We start from the raw sequence: 17,034 nt of genomic DNA on the forward strand, positions 1-17,034 counted from the left end.
CTCGCTCAGCCTCGGCTGCTATTGTCGCGCCCGCCTCGACTCCCCGCCGGCGCTCCCGCTCGGGTGAGGCCGCGCCTGGCGCTCGCGCCCATCGGGCGCCCATGGCCGGCCGCTAGCACGCCCGACCCGCAAAGCCCCTGTGCCACTGACCTGGGGGCCCCACGGCCCTGAACGTTTAAAAAAAAGAATTAAAGAAAATTATATAAAAATAATAATAATAATAAATAATAATAATAATAACTAAATTAATAAAAATTAATAAATAAATAAAAATAAAAGTAATTAATTAATTAGTTAATTAACCCTATTTAGATTAATCTAATTTAATTAATTAGTTTAATTAATAGTTAATTAATTAGTTAACCCTAATTACCCTAATCAGTCTATGACATGTGGGACCCACGTGTCAGATGACTGCTGACGTCAGCATGATGTCATGCTGATGTCATCGCAACACTGTTTTGGATAAGGTTGAATTAAATAATTAATTAAAATTCAGAAAATGATTAAATCTTTAGAAAATCATATAAAATAATCCGTAACCCGGATGGAAATACTTTGTACATGAAAGTTGCTCAGAACGACGAGACGAATCCGGATACGCAGCCCGTTCGTCCACCACACATCCCTAACCTATTGAACCTGCAACATTTCACCTCCGGTTCGTCTGTCCGAGAACGTGAAACACCGGGGATATTTTCCCGGATGTTTCCCCCCTTCACCGGTATCACCTCATACCGTGTTAGAACACGTCTAGCTCTGCCTGTTGTCCTATTATGCACTTGCTTGCTATGTATTTACTGTTTCTGCCCCCTCTTCTCCTCGGTAGACCCCGTGACGATGCTGATGCCCCTGTGGTCGACTACGTCACCGATGACCCCTCCTTCTTGTCTGAGCAACCAGGCAAGCCCCCCCCCTTGATCACCAGATATCGCCTACTCTACTCTCTACTACTTGCATTAGAGTAGTGTAGCATGTTACTGCTTTCGATTAATCTTATTCTGTTGCATAGCCTGCCATTGTTGCTACAGTTGTTTTCCTTACCTGCTATCCTACTGCTTAGTATAGGATGCTAGTTTTCCATCAGTGGCCCTACATCCTTCTCCGTCTGCTGTGCTATACTACCGGGCCGTGATCACCTGGGCGGTGATCATGGGTATATACTTATATACCATATACATGACACATGTGATGACTAAAGTCGGGTCGGCTCGTTGAGTACCCGCAAGTGATTCTGATGAGGGGGCTGAAAGGACAGGTGGCTCCACCCCGGTAGAGGTGGGCCTGGGTTCCTGACGGCCCCCGGCTGTTACTTTATGGCGAAGCGGCAGGGCAGGTTGAGACCACCTAGGAGAGAGGTGGGCCTGGCCCTGGTCGGCGTTCGCAGATACTTAACACGCTAAACGAGATCTGGGTATTTGATCTGAGTCTGGTCATTTGGTCTATACGCACTAACCATCTACGCGGGAGTAGTTATGGGTATCCCGGCGTCCTGGTATTAGCCGAAGCCTTCTTGACGTCAGCGACTGAGTGGCGCGCGCCGGATTGGACTGGAACGCCACTAGGCTAGGTCTGCTTCCGGCCGCGTACGCAACGTGCAGGTGTGCATAGGGCGATGGGCCCAGACCCCTGCGCGCATAGGGTTAGACCGGCGTGCTGACCGCTCTGTTGTGCTTAGGTGGGGCTGCGACGAGTTGATCTTCAGCGGCCGGGCATGACCCAGAAAAGTGTGTCCGGCCAAATGGGATCGAGCATGTTGGGTCATGTGGTGCACCCCTGCAGGGAAGTTTATCTATTCGAATAGCCGTGTCCCTCGGTAAAAGGACGACCCGGAGTTGTACCTTGACCTTATGACAACTAGAACTGGATACTGAATAAAATACACCCTTCCAAGTGCCAGCTACAACCCGGTGATCGCTCTCTAACAGGGCGACGAGGAGGGGATCGCCGGGTAGGATTATGCTATGCGATGCTACTTGGAGGACTTCAATCTACTCTCTTCTACATGCTGCAAGATGGAGGCTGCCAGAAGCGTAGTCTCCGACAGGACTAGCTATCCCCCTTTTATTCTGGCATTCTGCAGTTCAGTCCACTGATATGCCCCTTTACACATATACCCATGCATATGTAGTATAGCTCCTTGCTTGCGAGTACTTTGGATGAGTACTCACGGTTGCTTCTCTCCCTCTTTTCCCCCTTTCCTTTCTATCTGGTTGTCGCAACCAGATGTTGGAGCCCAGGAGCCAGACGCCACCGTCGACGACGACACCTACGACACTGGAGGTGCCTACTACTACGTGCAGGCCGCTGACGACGACCAGGAGTAGTTAGGAGGATCCCAGGCAGGAGGCCTGCGCCTCGTTCGATATGTATCCCAGTTTGTGCTAGCCTTCTTAAGGCAAACTTGTTTAACTTATGTCTGTACTTAGATATTGTTGCTTCCGCTGACTCGTCTGTGATCGAGCACTTGTATTCGAGCCCTCGAGGCCCCTGGCTTGTATTATGATGCTTGTATGACTTATTTATGTTTTAGAGTTGTGTTGTGATATCCTCCCGTGAGTCCCTGATCTTGGTCGTACACATTTGCGTGCATGATTAGTGTACGGTCAAATCGGGGGCGTCATAAGGGCGTCGGCGTCGGCGTCGATCGGCGTCGGGGCAGGGCTTCGGCGTCGATCGGCGTCGGGGCAGGGCTTCGGCGTCGAGAGGAGAATGAGAGGTGGCGGAAACTGCTAAGTGCCGTATATATAGACAGACCTTTAGTCCCGGTTGGGGAGGCGGACCGCGACTAAAGGGTACCTTTAGTCACGGTTGGTGCCAACCGCGACTAAAGGGTACCTTTAGTCGCGGTCTACCTCCCCAACCGGGACTAAAGGTTTTTGGCGCCGCTTTCGTTCCCGCGCAGAAAGAGCCTTTAGTCGCGGTTGGGGACACCAACCGCGACTAAAGGGTACCTTTAGTCACGGTCCGCCTCCCCAACCGCGACTAAAGGTCCTTTTTCATATAAAATAAAACTAATTCATTTTAAAATCTTAAAAATACAATTATATATCAAAAAATCAGAAAAATAAAACTAATTCATTTTAAAATCTTGAAAATACAAATAATATATCAAAAAAATCAGAAAAATAAAACTAATTCATTTTAAAATCTTAAAAATACAATTATATATCAAAAAAATCACGAAAATAAAACTAATTCATTTTAAAATCTTAAAAATACAATTATATATATCAAAAAATCAGAAAAATAAAACTAATTCATTTTAAAATCTTGAAAATACAAATAATATATCAAAAAAATCAGAAAAATAAAACTAATTCATTTTAAAATCTTAAAAATACAATTATATATCAAAAAAATCAGAAAAATAAAACTAATTCATTTTAAAATCTTGAAAATACAAATAATATATCAAAAAAATCAGAAAAATAAAACTAAATCATTTTAAAATCTTAAAAATACAATTATATATCAAAAAAATCAGAAAAATAAAACTAATTCATTTTAAAATCTTAAAAATACAAATAATATATCAAAAAAATTCACATGATCCATTCAACAAAGTTTGGTACAATAAATTATTACACATCAATTCTTCCCTTGTGTCCCTGCTTGCTTATGATTGTGCCGTATCCATGGAGCATCCTCATCATTTAACTTAATGCTTGGGTCAGTGTTCACTTTGAAGGGCGGAATTTCACCAAACATATTATAATCTTCTGACATGTCTGTCTTGTCCTCCACTCCCACGATGTTTCTTTTCCCTGAAAGAACAATGTGGCGCTTTGGATCATCGCATGATGTACTGATCGTTTTCTTATCTTTCCGTTTCCTCGGTTTGCTACTCATGTCCTTCAAATAAAAAACCTGAGCGACATCTTTGGCAAGGACGAATGGTTCGTCAAGGTAACCAAGATTGTTGAAATCCACCATTGTCATTCCGTATTGCTCGTCCACCTTTACCCCACCTCCTGTTAGCTTGAACCATTTGCACCGGAACAAAGGGACCTTAAAGGAGGGTCCATAGTCAAGTTCCCATATCTCCTCTATGTAACCATAATATGTGACCTTTTGCCCATTCTCGGTTGCTGCATCAAAGCGGACACCACTGTTTTGGTTGGTGCTCTTTTTATCTTGGGCGATGGTGTAAAATGTATTCCCATTTATCTCGTACCCTTGGAAAGTCGTTATAGTCGAAGATGGTTTCTTGGCCAACATGTACAGCTGATCTCCAACATCATTGTCATTCATTAAATGTTTTCGCAACCAACTGCCGAAAGTCTCCATGTGGGCCTTTCTAATCCAGGATTCAGGCTTCCCCGGGCTGTCCGAGCGTAAAATATTCTTGTGTTGCTCGAAGTACGGAGCCACCAAGCTGGAATTTTGCAGAACTGTGTGGTGTGCTTCAGTCATAGAATGACCGTCCATACATATCGTGGATTTCCTTCCGATCTTGCCTTTTCCACTTAGTCTCCCCTCATGCCGCGATTGAGGAATACCAATCGGCTTAAGGTCAGGAACATAGTCAATACAGAACTCAATTACCTCCTCATTTCCATAGCCCTTGACGATGCTTCCTTCTGGCCTAGCACGGTTACGAACATATTTCTTTAATACTCCCATGAACCTCTCAAAGGGGAACATATTGTGTAGAAATACAGGACCGAGAATGGAAATCTCTTCGACTAGGTGGAGCAGGAGGTGCGTCATAATATCGAAGAAGGATGGTGGGAACACCAACTCGAAACTGACAAGGCATTGGACCACATCGTTCTGTAACCGTGGTAGATCTTCTGGATTGATTACCTTCTGAGAGATTGCATTGACGAATGCACATAGCTTCACAATGGCTACTCGAACATTTTCCGGTAGGAGCCCCCTCAAAGCAATCGGAAGCAATTGCGTCATAATCACGTGGCAGTCGTGAGACTTCAGGTTTTGGAACTTTTTCTCCGCCATGTTTATTATTCCCTTTATATTCGACGAGAAGCCAGACGGGACCTTCATACTTCTCAGGCATTCAAAAAAATGACCTTCTCTTCTTTGGTAAGAGCGTAGCTGGCACGACCTTGAAACCATTCCGGATGCCGGTCATCTGGGTCTTTCAAAAGTTGCTGGTCCTGCCGTGCTTCCTTTGTATCATTTGTCTTCCCATACACGCCCAAGAAGCTTAGCAGGTTCACGCAAATATTCTTCGTAACATGCATCACGTCGATTGCAGAGCGGACATCTAGGACTTTCCAATATTCTAGCTCCCAAAATATAGATTTCTTCTTCCACATGGGTGCGTGCCCGTCAACTCCCCGCGGAACTGATTGTCCGCCAGGACCCTTTCCAAAGATGACTTTCAAATCCTTGACCATATCAAATATCTCAGCACCAGTACGTTCCGCAGGCTTCGGCCGGTGATCTGCCTTGCCGTTGAAATGCTTGCCTTTCTTTCTTACGTTATGATTTCGGGGAAGAAATCGACGATGACCCAGGTACACGTTCTTCTTACAATTAACCAAACGTACACTTTCAGTCTCATGTAAGCAGTGCGTGCATGCATTGTATCCCTTATTTGTCTGTCCCGAAAGGTTACTGAGAGCAGGCCAATCGTTGATGGTTACAAAAAGCAACGCTCGTAGGTCAAATTCCTCTCCTTTGTGCTCATCCCAGACACGTACACCAGGTCTGGCCCACAACTGTAAAAGTTCATTAACTAATGGCCTTAGGTACACATCGATGTCGTTCCCGGGTTGCTTTGGACCTTGGATGAGCACTGGCATCATAATGAACTTCCGCTTCATGCACAACCAAGGAGGAAGGTTGTAGATGCATAGAGTCACGGGCCAGGTGCTATGGCTGGAGCTCTGCTCGCCAAAAGGATTCATGCCATCAGTACTTAGACCAAATCTTATGTTCCTTGCGTCAGCTGCAAAATCTTTGAACACTCTGTCGATCTTTCTCCATTGCGTTCCATCAGCGGTGTGTCTCAACTCCCCGTCGGACTTACGGTCCTCTTTGTGCCATCGCAACGACTTGGCATGCTTTTTGTTCATGAACAGACGTTTCAACCGTGGTATTATAGGAGCATACCACATCACTTTGGCGGGAACCCTCTTCCTGGGTTTCTCGCCCTCAACATCGTCACCAGGGTCATCGCCTCTGATCTTATAACGCAATGCAGTGCATACAGGGCATTCATTCAAATTCTCGTATTCACCGCGGTAGAGGATGCAGTCGTTAATGCATGCATGTATCTTCAGAACCTCTAAACCTAGAGGGCAGACAACCTTCTTTGCTTCGTACGTACTGGCGGGCAACTCGTTATTCTTCGGAAACATATTCTTCAACATTTTCAGCAAATTTTCTAATGATGAGTCACCTACACCTTCCTGTGCCTTCCATTTTAGCAAATCCAGTGTGCAGCCCAGCTTTTTCAGACTATTATCGCATCCTGGATACAACGACTTTTTGTGATCCTCTAACATGCGATCCAAATTCTCCCTATCCTTGTCAGTTTCGCAGCGTCTCCGTGCATCAGCAATGGTCTGACCAAGATCATCAGCGGGCTCATCATGTGCCTCTTCTTCACCTTCACCTAACCCTTCCCCACCTTCAGCATCATCCTCCATGAAAGTATCACCGAAATGATCATGATAGTTGTCATCGATATCATCCCCTTCTTCATCTTCTTCCATTCTAACCCCTCTTTCTCCATGCTTGGTCCAACAATTATAGCTTCGCATGAAACCGTGCCGAAGCAGGTGCATGTGAACGTCTCTTGAGGAGGAGTAACCCTTCTGATTCTTACAGACAGCACATGGACAGATAATAAAACCTTGCTGCTTGTTCGCATTTGCCACTACGAGGAAATCTTTCAAACCCGTAGTGAACTCGCCGGAGAGTCGGGGACCGTACATCCATTGCCGATTCATCTGCATTATTATTATATAAAGTATATAATTAACCATCATGCATTTGTTAAACTAACTAGCTAGAAATAATACAAATTAAACAATGAACTACACACATGCATATTTTATCAATGACACATGAAAGGTTCAAGTTGCTAACCACGATCGCGGAGGAAAAATAAATGAGAAAGCTCAAGTGTGGCTCGGACACTTCATATCATGTTTGTTTCAGGCTCTCGGGCATTTCATCGAACACCTTGTGTGCATAGGAGGAACCAAAAGCAAACCCACCACCCCCTTCTGAATATTGTGAAGTGAGCTGAGTGAAGTGAAGTGAGCTGAGTCCTATATATAGGGATGGGCCTTTAGTCCCGGTTGGCCTGGCCAACCGCGACTAAAGGCCTTCGGGGACCTTTAGTCCCGGTTGGCCAGGCCAACCGGGACTAAAGCCCCTCCCGTCCGCCAGCTGTCGACCGAGCGCGCTGAGCCCAGATAGTTGGTCGCGGGTCTCCTCCCGAACCGCGACTAAAGACCCCTTTTGTCGCGGTTCGATTATTTTGGGGACTAATGGGGGCGTATGGAAGCCTCTTTTTCTACTAGTGTAATGCCTCAAAGCCATTAGTACCGGTCCCGGTTGGTGCCACCAACCGGTACTAATGGGCATCGCACCCTTTAGTCCCGGTTCGTGGCACCAACCGGGACTAAAGGGCCCAGGTGAACCGGGACTAATGCCTTAGCCGCACGAACCGGGACCAATGCTCACATTAGTCCCGGTTCGTAACTGAACCGGGACTAATGTGAATATTGCCCTGTGACGAAAGCCCTGTTTTGTACTAGTGACTTGCCCTGATTTTGCATATTAAAAGTTTTTGTGTTCAACTCACCTAAAAAAAGTTCTTGTGTAAGAAGTACGTGTTGGTTTATGTGCGATTCATCACGGTCCATGCACGAACTAAGTGGGAATGGTATACAAATGATTGGCCTGCCTTTTTGTTGAGAAAATTATTGGCCTGCCTGCAGGCGCAATTTCGATTCCCTTGTTCGCCACCCAGACCTAGGTACGTACGTGCCCACAGCCATTTTCGCTGCATAAAGTTATACTTGGAATATAGCAATATCTTTTGTCCAGATGAGGCAGGAAGGGAACGTGAGCTGGAGATATAAAGCATCCATGCAAACAAAGTGGAGTGGCGATTACCGAACTGGTAAAGTGGTCAGATACTTCTGCCTAAACAATTCAGTTTCCAAGCTATCTCATCGATCAAGCCGCGCGTTGCATTGCACGCCGTGTGCACGCGTTTTTTTCAGTTCAGTCGGACGAAAAGCAACTTTACAAAAAGATTCCGCGTTCCACCGCAATCTATCTCAGTCGCGTCTCGCATCTAGCCCCTTCACGAATCACAAAGCAGATGATCTATGATTGCTTGGCCAAAGAACAAATTAGCTGATGATGCTTACTTGGCCTGACAACAATATATAGGAGGAGTACTGAATGGTGGCGGGTCAAGTTAATTAACTCTCTTCCGTACACATTCGAAAAGAATATCTTTAACTCTTCTTCTAGCAACCGCACGTACGTGTCGATAGAGGCCGGACATGGGATTAAAAGTGACAAAGCAGGGGTGATTGTGATTTCAAATATGGAACACGTGCTCAACCATACGAAGCGGGGCGGCGTAGGTAGGTGCGTGCGTGCGAGCAGATAAACCCAACGTGTGGATAGAGGGCCTACGTCAACGTCGGGCAAATACGTATTTTCTATTCCCTGTGCACGTTCCGGGTGAAATACGTATCTTCCCCCACAAAGACCGGTCGAGCGAGCTAGGCTAGCTACCACCAGGCACGACCGAACCTAGACAGGCTTCGAAAAGGCAAAGTCGTACGTGTAGTCCCGTCGAATCACATACGGACATACCCATCGAGCCTGACTTATCTGAGCGTACAGTACATGTACGTATTTACATACAATAGAAGTGTAGCCGTGTTACGAGGATAAAACCACGTGTTTTTAGGTGAAAGCGCATTCACAGTGAGTTTCGTGAACGGGTGGGGCACCTACACACTGCATGCGATATCTGATTGATCAAGCTGGCGGACACGTCGGCCGTCCCGGGTCCCGACACATGGCCTGCACACTGCACATGCTTGCTTTCTTGACGGTCCCGTCCGGCCGTCCCATCCGACTGTGATCGATCGGACGGCGTACGTGGATCCTCGCCGACGACACGTGCGCCCGGCGGCGCACAGTGCGCACGTTGTACGCATCCGTCGCCGGGACGGCCGGCCGATCATGATCGCCTGCTGTGTGTGTGGAGCGCGAGCGAGAGCCCGAGAGGGAGTGACGCGGGCCTCGGCCAAGTTGTCGGCTGTTTTCTTCCGGCGGCAGGCTCGGGCCAGGCCGATGCCGATCGATTATATTCCCAGGTTTTGTAACGCACTGTGCGCGCGCGCATCATCTATTCATCTGAGCCAGCAGCAATCACAGTACGTGGGGCGCCCCACACATGATGCCACATCAACCTCGTCGCTGGCGCTCCGATGGCCAGGTTTCCGGCGGGTTCCGGCGCGACAACTGTAGGCGGCCGGATCGGGGAAAGGGACGCGCGTAGTCGACGCGGGCGATATGATTGGTGTGTCAGCCGGTGGCCTGGGTGGCCGGGTGGCTCGACACCGCCGGCCGGGCGGCCAGGCAGGCCGGGTTTGGCCGGGGGCGCGGTTCGCGCGTGCATGGACGCAACGGGCTACCATGCCAGAGTTTGTCCGGCGCTGAGCTCACGATCGCGTCGCGCGGGAGGCGGTTTGGATGGAGGGCGTCATGGGCACGCACGCACGGGGGTTCTCGCCAGGCCGAGGACGCGCACTCACACGGCATGCATGTGGCCAAACCGACCGGCGACGTGGGCGCCTTCCGCGCCGGCCGGGAACGCGCGCGCGCGGCATCATTGCCCCCGCGCGCCGATTCGATGCCTTCCTCTTTTGCCCGAGGGGCGGGTTACCGGCGCAGACATCTTTTGGGCATTGGGCGCGCGCGTGGTCGTGGAACCGGCTTGCTGGAGAAGACGCATCTGCTCTCTGGTCAGCGGGATGATGATGGAAAAGACCGTGAAATGGAACCGTTCCGTGCCCGAGATTAAGACGCTTGTGAGTGTTAAAAATTGAAAACAAACGGATAGGGGAAGAGGAAAAGTGGGAAACTGGTAACGGAGAAGAACTAGCAGGCAGGGCAGCCGCCGTCGCGGCGTCACTGCGAGGACCAGGAATTTCAAGATGGCGGTAGCTTGAGTTGAAAACTAGTGTCGGGGCTCCTCTCTTTAGAGCATCTCCAACAGCGGCGTCAAACAAGCGCCGCGCCGCAAAATTACCCATTTTAGCGTGCGCGCAATCGGTATAGGGGCTCCAGCGGGCGCACAAAAACCGCGCGTGCGGCATATCTAGTTCAGCGCGCGTGCCGAAACTCCATCGCGCGCCGCTTATTTGCTGCGCCTGCTCCCGCGCGCTCGCTCGCAACTCGACCCCCCCTTCCCCATCCGGCCGCGGCGCCGCCGCCGCCCGCGTCACCCGTCGACTGTTCCGGCGCTTCCCCGGCCTATCCCCGCGCCGCGGCGGCTTCCTCCGCCCCCCTCTAGTCACCGCCGCCCCTCGCGCGCGTCCGTCCTCCGACGAACAGCGCCCAGGCGCTCGCTGCCGCTCGGCGCCCGCAAGGTGTTTGACAAAACACCTACAAGGTATGTATTGCTCAAACTTCATGAATTTGGTGCATGTTGATTGTAGTTTTTATAGCATAGTATTGAACATTGTAGATGAGTTCGTCGTATGATTCTTCCGATAATCTTCAGAAGGATCTCCCAATGCATGCAATCTATAGAGCCAAACATACCAGGGAAGCCGTGAGCTTTGTTCATAGCGCATGATGATCTTCAGAAGGATCTCATTGAGGAGTGGTGGGCATGGAATGGACGACAAAGAGCATCATGATTTGTGCGTTCGATATTGTATTGTTGAACTATTTGTTGTGTTTTATTGCACTATTTGTTGTATTGAATGATAAACTGTTTGTTTGAGTTGTAATAACAAAATTAAACTATTTATTGTTGATTTATTTTGTTTGTGTTTGATCATTTTGCTTCTGTTTTGGAATGCATATTTGTTTGTGCGAGAGTCGCGCGCGCTGCTGGAGCTGCGCGCGCTGCATTTTAGCGCGGCTGCTGGAGCCAGCGCTGTCCGCCACGCCAAACCAGGCAATGGACGTGCAGCAAAGTATTTTTTAGCGCGCAGCGCGTTCGACGGCCGCTGGAGATGCTCTTACTCGGCGCCGCCTTTGTCTTGCAACGGCTTTGTCACGAGTGGAGTACACAGCCGCCGTAACACCCAGTCGCCGATGCACTTTTGCCCACTTTGACCAAATCAATGCAGGCAACAAAGGCTCCTCCCCGTGGAAAAAAATCAGTTTCTTCAGTTGCTATTCGCTCGTCCTGTTTTTTTTCTCCATCTCCTTTTCAGTTTTGCTAAGTCTAGTCCACTGAGGCTATATTTCTTTGGTCTTGCATGGAGATTCGTACAATTTTTTTTAATATTTTCTTTTTTCTTTTTATATAGTTATCACTTGGCTGACACATGGTTATAGCCACACGTTTTCTTTCTCTCTCCAAAATTATTGAACTCGTTTAGCCCGGAAATTGCTAACGGGGCTCGTTTAGCCCAACATTTGAAAACTTCAAAAATCAATTTTTAGTTTCAAAAAAAAAATCTGAAAACAAATACACACATACCCGAGGATGTATACTACTACGAGTCGTTTTTGCTGTACTTGCCTGCAAAGTTCCATGTCGAAATGCATATTTACACAAGCTACACAAAAAATTACAAAATGATGTATTTATCAGGCCTCTTTTTTTTTTCTGCAATTCTTTTGTAGTTCAATTTAATAAGAGTAAAACAGAGTGTTCGTTAACAAGTTATTGAAAGTGTAGCCGTATGCCATGGGACAAATAAAAGCCTACCCTCCCTGAATCAAACTGCTCAAGAGTTTTGCTCCCATCAAACTCCAGTTTGCCGCTTCCTTTCTGTTAGAGGTTGCTATCTTGCTCCGATGGCTGCTAAGGATCAAGGAAGGCTGGTGTAGGTTTCTGAAAGAAAAACAGGTTCAGAGAATCCAAATGATGTGAGGTTAATTCTGGGATGTGGGGACTAGCCAGGCAGGAGAAGCATCCAATCAGTCGCCCATGAGACTATGAGCTGGCCATCAGGACACGGCAGTTTTGCCAGTGGACGTATTAGAGTATGATTTTTGGCGTTGTCAGCAGTATATTTTCGCACCGGAAGAACTTGCCACTTGCTAGGTAAACGTTCCCCATCCGCCAATGGTTGGCTGGTCACCTCACAGACGATGAGAAAAATCATCATCGACCTAGAGAAATAGGCAAACGTTTTGACAAATGGGGCTGCAGATCAGAGTCAATGCAGGTAGGTGCGTACGTGCGTGTGAAACTACAATTGTGCATGATAGGCGAATCAAGCAGCGTAATTGGGAAGTTTCATCCACAGATTAGCAGTCGGCACTGTGGTTTAGTCTATACTTAATCTGGGAGAATACTTTCTCCCTTTCTGACCGCAGGACGCAAATTTCCGTTTGGAGCCTGGATGGATCATTAGCCCGGCCGGTCAAATGATGCCAACATCGCAATCGGAATAAGATACTTCGTCATCAATAATCTCATGTGTTCTTTCTATTCGCTAGCTAGCTGGAAGAATACAAGACGCATACATACATCTTGATTTCCAATCACCAACAGGGCAGGAGCAAAAATTCAGACAGATCAACAGAACGCTGCCTGACTTAATAACAGTTAAACAATGCCGCCAGAGCTCCTCGCTTGGCGGCGAAACTATTAAATCCTGAAGCTCTGCGCTGCTAGAGGCCAGGGTTGATCCTCGGAGATTTTCCAAGATCGGCTGATGGACGTTGCCGGAATAGTATACTGAGATTTTCTGAATAGTTAGAGTGTAGTACCAGTAACATGACATGACAAATCAATTCCCCATCTGAAAGTCCACTGTGAGATGAAGGGGACCCTAAAATAGTTTTTGTCATCTAAACTAACCATAGATACATCGCTCTCTTGTGTCTAGCAGTGTCATCCAACTGTGGGTTTGGCGAGACTTGATCCAGCAATGGTGTTTTTGATACTACTAGTCTACTCTGATTATCTGGCAGCAGTGTTACTGACAGCGACCGTTACCTACGCGGGAGACCGGCTCCACGGTGTGTGTATGCCTTGTTTCACAAAGACAGGGGCCCTGAATTTCTGTAGCTCGATCTCACACTTTGCAATTGAAAGGACGAGATCGATCCTGAAAGAATTTTTCAGAGGTACGTACGTAGTATATTGACCTGTGAACAGTGATCGGAGTAATCTACGTATCAGGGAAAGAGGAGAGGACACAAGCTGCAGCAGAAACCTGAAGCTGTCTGGAAGAAGTAGGGCACTGTGTGTCCGATTGCCAGCTCTGCCTACCCTACCGCAGCACCGGATTTCTTCAGATCACATCATATATGTCATAGATGTGCGTGCATAATTAATGCGGCATTCGTGCGACGATGAAAACAAGGCATTGATTGGTGGAAAGCCGGTTGCAGGTAACCTAATCCTGTGATATATGATGTGAGAGGTCACTCACCACCTCTTGTTTCTCTGAAGCGGGGTTATTTTTGGCGCACGTTGAGGTCATCTCACCCGCGAGCGTAATTCGTCAGGCAAACAGCTCAAAAATCCCAATAGTCCACCATCACCATGGCCGGATTTCTCGCGACCGGCTAGGTTTCTAGGCTAGGTCCTGGTATGATTGGAAGACTTTATGCACCCGTGCAACGATATAAAAAGATATAATCAGGCAGCAGTCACAACCATTTGCAGCCCTATCACCTACTCCTACGTGTGAAAAGTTATTGGTGCTAGGTACTTCGTTTGAACTGCTTTGTTGGAATTGCTGACCCGATCGTTCGGAGAAAAATATACCGTCAATGGACGTCACCATGATCTGAAGTGCCGAAGATTACTGTACAAATATTTGAACTGAGCCCTGTCACCTACACAAATATTTGAAGTACCGAAGATTACTGTCAGTGGACATCACCATGATCTGACTAAGCTTTTGTAATATGCCAAGAAGCTCTAGCTAGCAAATAGCAACTCGATTGAAGACAGTGCATATGATACTGTAAGCGATGTGACGACTATGTTTGGCAAGTGTTAAGAAAACATTCCCCCTTTCCCTACCATGGTTGTTGTTTCTACCTTCAATCATTGGTGGTTCATTCCTTGTGTCCAGAGAAACAAAACACATATAATTGGGGCTTTGGCCTCGGCGAGACGGTGACGCAGGAGGCTCTGCTCCGTTGCTCCCTGCCGAGCTCGCATGCATCATGTCGAGCGAGGGTAGAGTTCAGAGATCAGAGCCGGGCGCGGCACGCAACATGTATCTGTGATGAGCAGCTGATGAAAGGCCCCCCCCTGCGATGAGCAGCTGGAGGCGTGTCCATTTTATGGCGGTAGGGTTCTACTGACTTGTAGGGATGGGTGACCTGCGGGGAATTGACTGACCTGGGGGTGGCAAGGTGTCGAAGCGGTGTGGCGATAGTTTGGCAGAATTGTGTGCAGTTGTCATGCTAGGACCTAGGAGTACATGCTAGGAGTATTTTCGTTCGGGAGAATGGAGGACTGACGAATGAATGATCTTCTTTTTAGGCAAAACGAACGTATGATCTGGGATCGCTGGAATGCGGCAGCCCTGCAGCATAGTGGCCGTGGCCCAGCTGCCATCGGTTCACACGCAATCAGGCCTACTACAGCAAAACCAAAAGATTCTATAGAAAGAGAAGAACCCAACAACAAAAACGCCGTTTCTTATGAAAGATTGGAATAGTGAATCCCCAAAAAACAAAAAACGAAGATTGGAATAGAGTGATTATTATTAGGGACCTCCTATACCGCGCTGTACGCGCTGGGAGGAGAGGCAGCGCGCACCGCTCGCACCCCCCCCCCCCCCAGCGCACCCGTTTGGGCCGGCCCATGAGCGGGGCGCCCTATTTTTGAACTTTAAATTCTTTTTCTTTTTTCTTTTCAGTTTTGTTTCCTTTTTCAATAATTTGGGATTACAATAAGATCCGAAATTTTGAAAAAAATATTTCAAGAAATCATAAAATGTTTATGGATTCACAAATTATTCGTTATTTTATAAAAAAATTGGCATATTAAAAAAGTATTCAATTATTTTAAAAAAAGTTCAAGAAATCAAAAAAGGTTCAAGATTTTGGAAAAAAAATATCCGTGCATTCAAAAAATGTTATGAAATTGAACAAATGTTTGCAAGTTCAAATATTGTTCATGAATTTAGGAAAATGTTCAGAAAATACAAAGTTCATGAAATACAAAACAAAGTTCACCAATTCAAAAAATGTTCGCTAATTTAAACTATTCATGTATTTGAAAATGTTCGCTAATTTAAACAGAAAATGTTCATGAATTACAAAAATTATTCCCCCAATTTCCAAAAAATGTACGCCGATTCAAAAAAGATGTTCACAATTTCCAAAAATATTTGCAAACTTGTACAAAATTGTTCATCAATTCAAAAAATGTTTGGAAATTGTAAAAATGTTCATGAATTTGAAAAATGCTCATGATTTCAAAATAATGTTCATGAGTTAAAAAATTACACAAATTTGAAAAATATTCATGATTCGAAAATATGTTCATGAGTTCAATAAATGTTCATGATTTTCAAAAGTTGTTCATGATTTGAATAAATATGTTCACAATTTTGAAAGATGGACGCAAAAAAGAAAATGAAAAGAAAAAGCAATAAATAAGAAAAGAAAGGGAAAAAGGAAAAGTAAAATTAAAGTACAAATAGAACAGAAAAGAAAAATTAATGTAAAATAAAAAAGAAAAAGAAAGAAAAAACCCAGAAGAAAAAACAAAAAAAGGCGGGGGAAGGAATCTGAAATGGGCCGGCCCAAAAGAGGAGCGAATGCTTGTGGGGTACGCGCTAGGTAGCTTTGTAGCGGCCTACGCGCCAAATAGGGACCGCCTGATTATTAACCATCGTGTGAGGAGCGCCAAGGTGGAGGAGCCTGCTAAATAATGTGATGGGCCTTCCCGGACCAGAACAACCAGTGACCGATTTCCATCTAAAAGGCTTGTAGGCCCAGAGTGGGTCAAATGACCGATGAACGAGTTCACGCCCGAGGGTGGTCCGATCTTCACATCGTATGATCGAATCGGGAGGGATAACTAGCTGCTAGCAGCCGGGATAACTAGCTTTATACCTGCCAAGGTTGGATGCAACCCATACGTTGGGGATGGCAGACTGAAGCTACAAGAACTCCAACCCGCTGTCCGAACAATTGCAGAACCACAAACCCAGACTAACCCACACAAAACAGCCGGAATGGTAGAGCACGAATTAGGGGGAAACCAGAGGCTTCTTCTCGCGAATCCGGATGAACTCACAAGAGTAAAGGTAGCAAGGATCTCTCTAGCAGTCTTACTGCATAAGCTTGTAGCTGAATGGTTTGACAAAAGATTTTTCAAGAGGATGGAGGAGATGGGGTTTTATAGCAGGGACAACCCCCCTTAGCTAGGTGTGAAAAAGGTTTCAAAAGTAAGCAGGTTTGCAGGGCTTCCTTGGGGGAATAAGCAGTCAACTTTAAGAGTTGTTGGAGAGCTCCTCAGAAATTCGTGAAGCCTTGACAGTCTGGACACCTTCCACGAGAATAACTAGAGATTTTGACTCACAACGCCAAATGATGTGAGGTTTTTTGCAATGGAAAGTAAATTTGATGTAGATTCTGGTGATGTATCCCAATGGCCCCGTCTCTCCACCACATAGCTGTGCACAACGAAACATTAGAGGTAAAAACTGACAGCATCAGCTTCACTTAAAACTTGTTTTCTCCAAACTTGTTCCTCCAAACTGGTTGCTTCAATAGCTCATAGGTTGTTGGATTTCTTCCATGTGATACCTAAGTTCAGCCAACAACAATGGGGATGAAAGCATAGTTGTATCATCAAAGTTCATGCAACATGGTGGGTCAGGTTGGAGCGAGTTGTGTGTCGATGATGGACAT

This window comes from Triticum aestivum, chromosome 7D, assembly GCF_018294505.1.
Source record: "Triticum aestivum cultivar Chinese Spring chromosome 7D, IWGSC CS RefSeq v2.1, whole genome shotgun sequence".
Lineage (NCBI taxonomy): Eukaryota > Viridiplantae > Streptophyta > Magnoliopsida > Poales > Poaceae > Triticum > Triticum aestivum.